Raw genomic sequence first — 8,322 nt, 5'->3', positions numbered from 1 at the left:
TTTAAGTTTTGTTTACTGCGGCCGGTCCGGATCCCGCGTTTTGACGGAGAGCGGGCCGCGTGTTAAATGCGAGAATTGGCGGGCGCCTGTTCGCGCATGCTCGTGTACTGCTCGACACAGCTGCACTTCAATGTCTACAGTTTCTCCTGTTTTCTTATAAAAGAAAACTGCTAGTAATCTGGATAGTCAAAACCGAGATCAGCAATACATCTCCACTCGTTAAATTTACGTTTGTGCGTTTAACACTGAATCCGCCACCGGTCGTCCATATCCAGGAGTGAAAATTACCCCGGACATGTTTGACAGTTCTTTTTGCAAGATAGCTTCCACCAGAAAAATACATGACGGCTGTTCTGAATACCAGTGTGTAAGCTTATTTTTGTAACTTCCTCTTTCTCGATATCAAGCGAACTCTTTTAGGATGTAACTGTGAAAAACGACATTGCTCTATTGCGTATATGGGAAAGGTTGCCAACAAGAAATATGCGATAGGATAATCCTAGTTTGTACTGATAATTATTATCTTCTATGTTTACTTTTTAGGTCTGTTTTGGTAAACTGATAACTAGGTTCATAAGCTATTTATGATGTTGACTAAAGTTTGCTTGGCTACTAGAAGCAGTATTCAGATTTTGCAATTTGTAAAAGTTTTGATAGTGTTATGATAAGACCTTGTCACGACTGATACGACTCGCAATTAATGCATCTCGCGCGCACCATTAAGTGCGAACAAGTAACCTTATGACACAATTTGCATTACATATTGCTAACACTTAAAGCGCGGGCGTATATCAACATCAAAACCACAACTGATTTAAAATTTTGAATACCTACCACTCCCGCTAATATACGCAGATTGTATGTACAGTCGAGTTCATAAACATGTAAACATTTCTTCACCTTAATCCATTGCAATAAGATAAAATAATGTATACATATTTATGAACTGGGCTGTACCTAATTAGGGTGTAATCATAAATTGAGCGATGAGCACGAGGAGCACTAATATTTGTTCTAGTTCCAGAGTTGTAGACCTTAATCAATTTGTTTAAGCATTTAGAAGTTAAGTTAATGTATTGCTTTGCATTTTTATAATTTTGTTAAATAAATTGATTTATTAGAATATGATTCAGATTTTTTATTTTATACCACGTCGGTGGCAATCAAGCATACGGCCCGCCTGATGGTAAGCAGTTACCGTAGCCTATGGACGCCTGCAACACCGGAGATATTACACGCGCGTTGCCGACCCTTTAAAAACCTGTACACTCCTTTTTTGAAGAACCCCATACTGTAGCCCCTCGGGATAACCTCGGCAGGGAGCTCATTCCACAGCCGAAGCTTACGCGGGAGGAAATTCCTCTTAAACCGCACAGTACGCGAGCATTTAGGTGCTAGGGTATGAGGATGAACACCCTGCCGATGGCGAGCGGTGCGATGATAGAAAGCGGCCGTTGGCATCATGTCAAACAGTTCTTCAGAGCACAGCCCATTGTACAAGCGGTAGAACACGCATAAGGAGGCGAAGTCTCTCCTTAAACTTAAAGGTTCAATACCGCTTGTGAGTTTGGGATCGTCGACGATTCGTACAGCGCGCCTTTGGACTGAGTCGAAGGGTCCAAGCTGGCATCCAGGTGCTCCTGCCCAAAGGTGACAGCAGTACTCCATATGGGGTCTGGCTTGCGATATATATAGCAGCAGTCTTTGCCCCGGAGTAAAGTATCGCCGTGCTTTATTGAGCACACCGAGTTTTTTGGATGCCAGATCAGCCTTCCCTTCCAGGTGGCTACGGAATTGGACGTCACTGGAGACGTCGACACCGAGGATCCAAATACTCCCTGACATGTTAAGGGCTGTGCCTTCGAACTGTGGGACCACAGTAAATGGGGTTTTCTTAGCGGTGAACGCGCAAACTTGCGCTTGGCAGAATATCTGCCAAGTTAAACCAGTTTGACAGCACTGGGTTCCCTCGAATGCGGCTGACCCAATGTCCCGGAATATAATACGAAAACTCTTTTTATAATACAAAACGGGGTCTTTTGATAGAAAATTGCAAAAGTAAATGTCCATAGCCAAGAACTGGAATTATTCTTCATTTAGGTAATTAAGTCATTAATTGTGTGTTACGGCAATACCTAAAGCGCAAATAAACTGGCGGCGGCCCGTGACCTTCAACCTGGCCCGCGCCTAGCGACCCGCGCGCTCAGCCCCGGCTGCGATGCACCTACCACGCGTACCATGACGTCACACACATGTCATCGCGTCATATCACCAGCAGCCAATGAGAGGCATACATCAGAGATCAGCAGCCAATGGTGTAACGGCTCGTCATCCCTTCGCACACCAATGAAGACAGAGGATGACACGTGTGACAGTTTAAAAAATAGCATACAAAAAAATTGTGTGTAGCAAACTTAGCAAAACTAATAGCTTGGCACCCTTGGCTTGGCATATTTGTATGCAGACGTGTTAAGCTATTGGTTTTGCTGACTGTACATATATTGTAACTACCTAAATAAAAAAGCTTTTAATGTAATATGTTTTTAAATATATAGGTAGTTGTTGTTAGGCAATACACCTTTAGAAATTCCCTGCAAGACTTTAAGCAGTGCCTTATAAATAAAACGGTTTTTCGGCCCTGCACAAATTAAAGCGTATGATGACTGTATTTTGTAATTCGGAAATGTAACGAAAACTATAGAATAGTTCGCCCCGAACGAACTGTGAAGTTGGTATTCGTTCAATTCAAAAAAGTACAATAACATTTAACTTATTCTATTTCGACCACACACACGTGTATAATTATAGAGCGGATTATTAGATGAGTTACTTGCAAAAAATCGTACGTAAATATGTAGTTAAGAAATGTTATTAATCTTAAGTTTAAAAGTAATTAATTGATTCCATTGTGTTACTAAAATTAACTATATAGCTTGTATGATATTGTTTTGTATTTTATTAATTTCGTTAACCTATAAGCTTAACGGTAACGCCAATACACATGCATGTATTTAACTTATTAAAGTAAAAGCTAGTTATTTTTTGTAACACAATGTCAGCGCGTATAGACATAGACATACGTTGCTGGAGCTGATGGCCAGGATTTGCGCTGATGTGGATGGCAGGTTGATGAAATGACGAAGGAAGCAGGTTCTTCGAATTAACTACATTTAATTCGGGATTTTACATTGTTTTTAGGGTTCCGTACCCAAAGGGGAAAAACGGGACCCTATTACTAAGACTCCGCTGTCCGTCTGTCCGTCCGTCTGTCCGTCTGTCCGTCTGTCTGTTTGTCACCAGGCTGTATCTCATGAACCGTGTCAGCTAGACAGTTGAAATTTTCACAGATGATGTATTCTATTGCCGCTATAACAACAAATACTAAAAACAGAATAATATAAATATTTAAATGGGGCTCCCATACAACAAACGTGATTTTTTTGCTGTTTTTTTCCGTAATGGTACGGAACCCTTCGTGCGCGAATCAGACTCGCACTTGGCCGGTTTCTTACTTAATTAAATTAATATAAAAATGAGCAAAACTGAAGTAGGTAGGCTATGTTGTCGTTAGTTGAGATATCAACTGTAAATAGTATCAGCAAAATATGCCTTTGAAGTTAGAAAGATTTTAGAAAGTATAATGAAAAGTTGCATTTCCGTTTCCTATTTGATATTTTCGGGAATGATCAACATCCATTCCATTTGGTTTATATGTGAATACGTTATACGGAACGTGCCACGAATAAACTGTTTCCTATGACTTACATTTAGGTTTTAGTGCCGTGTGAACCAAACAGTCGGTAAATGTGAAATCTTATTTCGTAATCGTTTGCTTTTAGGGTAGGTACTACCTAATGATCGGCACTGTAGTCATTGACACCCATTTATAGGAGCCCTATAGTCAACTAGAAACCCTTATTGTTACAGTCACGCATTGTAAGTATGTCCATGTTTCTGTCCATTACCGTTTAGCTCAGTCATCGTTAGTGCTTAACAGGGTCCAAATTAGCATGGGTAGGTATTTCCTACTTAATAGTTTTTAAAATTTAAATTTTAATTAAATTAAATATCATTTATTATCAGGCAACTAATATATTACCTTACAAACTAACATACATACAACATACATACAATAATAAAAATCTTACAAGCTAAACATTATTTCGGCAACACGGCTTTTTTCAGTTGTGTCGCATGTTCCGGTGTAGGCAGATTCCCACGGAACCGCCGAAACACCACACCCTTCGGCCAGAAGTCCGCGCCCGCGATGGGGTCCAGCAGCTGCCGCGGCACGCGCACCACGAACAAGCTGAAGTGCACGTCATTACGTAGCGATGGCATATAGGCGATCGAAGCTGGAACGCTTTCAGCTCGTAACGTGCAGCAGCCACATGAGAGCACCCTCTCGTAGCTCTCACTAGCTAGTAGGTACAAATCCAATCGCCGTGGCCGACACCAGCCAAGACAGGATGATGATGATGATGTTGATGAAGAAACTAAGTGCTTTCAATATTAAACTTCGTTGATTTAAATTTAACAACAAATACTAAAAAGTACGGAACCCTCGATGCGCGAGTCCGACTCGCACTTGGCCGGTTTTTTAGATTATATATCAATTGTTGGAATGAATTACGTATGTTTAAAAATTGTCTAATCTCTATTGTCATATTGATTTGTTTTTGATACTCAATATAATAAGAAAACAAAATCAATGACGTAAATTTTACCTAAATAATAATTATACTTAATTAAAATCGAGGCTATAAACGTGAAGGTTCACTGCTGAGTGTGAACCAAATTTAGGGAGCCATAAATTTTAATTGGCCTTGTTTGAGGTAAATGATATGAGCAGTAAACTGTTAACAGGAGAGGACGAAAACGAAACCTCAGGGAGGGTAAAAGGGTCACACGCACACGAGGAAGTATCCATGTTTCCCTTTTGATCACATAGGTTACTGTTTCTAAGACGCTTGGTGTAAGAAAATTGTTAATTAAATATGTAGATTAAATTTTAAACCGTTCGCGTTTTAAGCTGCTAGTGGACCTTTGAGGAGATATACACTTTTTGATAATACCTACATGTGCTTCGCAGATTAGGTAGGTAAGGTTCAAATATTCTTAGATTTAGACCATTGTCTTCTTCTTACTCACAAATTATTAGGTATATATATATTATAGTAATTAATAGTGAAATTCTACATACAATGTTGTATAAGTATACATAATTAAAAAAACACAAATCAAAATATTTAATAAAATAATTTGATTTGTTCCCAAACTTGTTCATAGATGGCAGCACCAGTCTCTCTCGCTACAACGTAAATCCGTAAGGAGTTCGTTTAGGAGGTGCAAGCGCGCACTGCTTGCCCTTAGAGCTGGTCAAAGACGCCTAGTCTTACTAAGATGGCATATAGTCGAGAAATTCGGACGGGCACCGCCGTGGCGGGGTGGCCTAGGGGTTCATGGCGTTAGCCGCGACAGCTAAAGACGCCGGTTCGAATCCGGCCTTCACCACTGGAGGGCTTCGTCACTTTTTCTTTAATATATGACATCTATTACAGTTTTTAATTGACCGAAGCGTAGCGGAGGTCTACGGTTTGACTTGCGCATTTTGCTTTTGTATGTCCGGATGTTCTCCTCTACAGGTCGCAATTCTCAACCGATTCTCGTGAAATTTTGTGACCAAATTCTATGACTAAATAGATTTTTTTTGTCGATCCGGTTTTTTAAAAAATTTCAAAATGGCGGAGTCGTGATAGCTCGCGCCTAATCAAATAGTCGTATCGATACCATAATAGTAATTTCTTTTTGAGATATGTTTACAGATTAAATTTCGAAAAATTCAGAAAGTTTGTATTGCTGGCTTTGGCGGCTATTGGTTTGGTATTTAATTTTTACTCGAGAATGAGTAGCTGAATTTCGTCAGCTTAGGTAAGCACTATCATGGTGTGTTTTGCAAACATTCGCTTTTTTCGTTTGCACCGGGTGGTCCCTGGTTCGATCCCCAGTAATTGTATGCTGCTACATAACTTTTTGTATTTTGTTTTTTACATTTAAAGTTAAATTTCGTATTGTTTTTTTTTATTTGTTTTTTATTTTTCTATTTTGAAGTTAATTGATCAAGCGCGGGCTTAGCGTATTCGTTTCATTTTTACAAGCTTTTATTTAACTAGCCCTAAAAATATGTTTTATTTTTGTTATTTTAATTTTCTAAAGTGTTTTGAACGGCGGAGGCATACATTTAGTTAGCTTTAAGTGGTTCTCTCCTTTTTCCGAATTTAATAAAATTTTATTTACAGTTTTTCTTATAAAATACGTAGATTTCTTGCACCATAAACTTTGAGGTTTATGTAGTATAGATTCGTTTGTCTGAGCGGGTTTATGGAGCCAATTATTCAATTGAAAAATTCAATAAAAAATTGAGAAAATATTACTCAACGGCCGTTTGTGTGAGTGACCTTTACACTATACATGTCAAACAAGTTGTTTAATAATAACTAACAAAGATGTCACTTTAACACAGGTGACCTAACTAAGTAGTACCTAATTTGTTCGACAGGTGGTGACATCGTCAGGTCTAAACGGGCCGATTTTTAGGGTTCCGTACCCAAGGGTAAAAACGAGACCCTATTACTAAGACTCCTCTGTCCGTCTGTCTGTCACCAGGCTGTATCTAATGAACCCAAATTTTCACAAATAATGTATTTCTGTTGCAGATGCCGCTATAACAACAAATACTAAAACATACGGAACCCTCAGTGGGCGAGTCCGACCCGCACTTGTGTGCGGTTTTGAGTTTCGTGCGCTTGATTTCGTGTGGCTCCCCTCGACATATCTCCACTACTAAGCATTTCAATAATTTTAGAAATTCAAAAATCAGCCAGGTATACAGGTTGGTTTGGGCAAGTTTGGGTCAGTGAGGGCAGCTACCAGATCCCGTGCTGCTACGCGAAAATGGTCTTAGAAAACCTTCCCTCAATTTCAAATTAATGAATTTTGGGGTTTACAGATTTTGGAAAAAACATAGGTACCTACAGGATGCGAGAAAAAGGTCATTTTTGACAAACTTTTTTGACGTGAAACGTAAGGTGCACGTCTTTAAAAACCCGTAGAGGGGCTCGGATCGAAAACCGATATTAACGAAAAAGTGTTATGGCGCGGTGGCGGTATATCATGAATGGTTTTGATATCAGTGTATCAACGAAAGTAGCCATTACTCGGAACTGCATGTGCTGCTGACATATATGGCGCTGATTCTGCCCTAGAAACGACGCATTCGGAGCTAAAATTACCCCTATTTGCAGTGTTTATTTAATAATTACTCATCAGTCCATTAACCGATTTCGATACAATTGAGTTCATTTGATAGATCTTTTTGAAATATTATAAAATTAAAATACGCGGTATTATAAAAAGCTGGAAGCGAAGCGCGCTTTTTATACATGGCTCCCGGGGCGCCTTTTATATTGTAAAGATTACATGCAGGGCGCCTGTGGCGCCCTTTACACTGTAAGGTCGCGCGAAACCCGACATTCAAGCGTGCGAAGTGCGCTCTTTCACACCGGCTTCACACTGTAGGGTCGGACGAAGCCCGACATTCAAACGCGCGAAGCGCGCTTTTACACACAGGCTTTGCACTGTAGGGTCGAGCGAAGCCCGACAATCAAAAGCGCGCCTTACGTAAAGGGCGCCTGCGGCGCCTTTTACGTCTACTACTACTACATACTACACAAGTAAATGGTGATGGATAGGCAATACTTACTAATGTTTTTTTTTTAATTTTATTAATATTGGCCGCTTAGTAGTTTCCGAGTGAAGTGCCTTTTTGAACGATAAGGGTAGTAGGGGTAGTAGGTTTCCTACCTTAATTTTATTTTGTCATTCTAGCTTTTGAACCACCAAAAACCTTAAAAAATATTAGTCTAATTTCAATGTTCGACCGCCATTCGCTCTAATGTGCATCGCCCGCATAGTTTAAGCTTCTCCATCACAGCAATCTTAGGTTCAGTAAACTACTTACGTTTGAATGAGTGCTCCGTAGTTATAGCTGGTACTCTAAGGCCGCGGTCTGGCCGCATGCGACCGGCGGCGCGGCAGGTGCGGGCGGTAGTCGCCGCTCGCCGCCGCTGTCGTCCAAAATAGATTCATTCAAGTCTATACATTTTCATCGAGTAGCTTGGTGCCGGGCGGCGCGAGCGGTGAATCGCGCAACTCGATCAAAATGTATAGACATGAATGAATCTGTTTTGAACGACAGCGGCAGCGGTAGCGATTGCCGCTCGCCGCCCCGCTCGCCGCGACGCCCCGCTCGCCGCGCCGCCC

General features: G+C 40.6%; 1 non-coding gene across 1 annotated transcript; it reads left to right on the top strand.

Moving 5' to 3' along the window:
* Window positions 1-5,441: 5,441 nt before the first annotated feature.
* On the top strand, window positions 5,442-5,514 carry Trnas-cga (transfer RNA serine (anticodon CGA)). Its single transcript has one exon. It is a non-coding gene; the product is annotated as a tRNA-Ser (tRNA).
* Window positions 5,515-8,322: the final 2,808 nt, after the last annotated feature.

Source organism: Cydia strobilella, chromosome 8 (assembly GCF_947568885.1).
Source record: "Cydia strobilella chromosome 8, ilCydStro3.1, whole genome shotgun sequence".
In the NCBI taxonomy this organism is placed as follows: Eukaryota; Metazoa; Arthropoda; class Insecta; order Lepidoptera; family Tortricidae; genus Cydia; species Cydia strobilella.
Note: the sequence above shows the minus strand (reverse complement) of the source record. Positions and strands in the feature narration are given on the sequence as shown.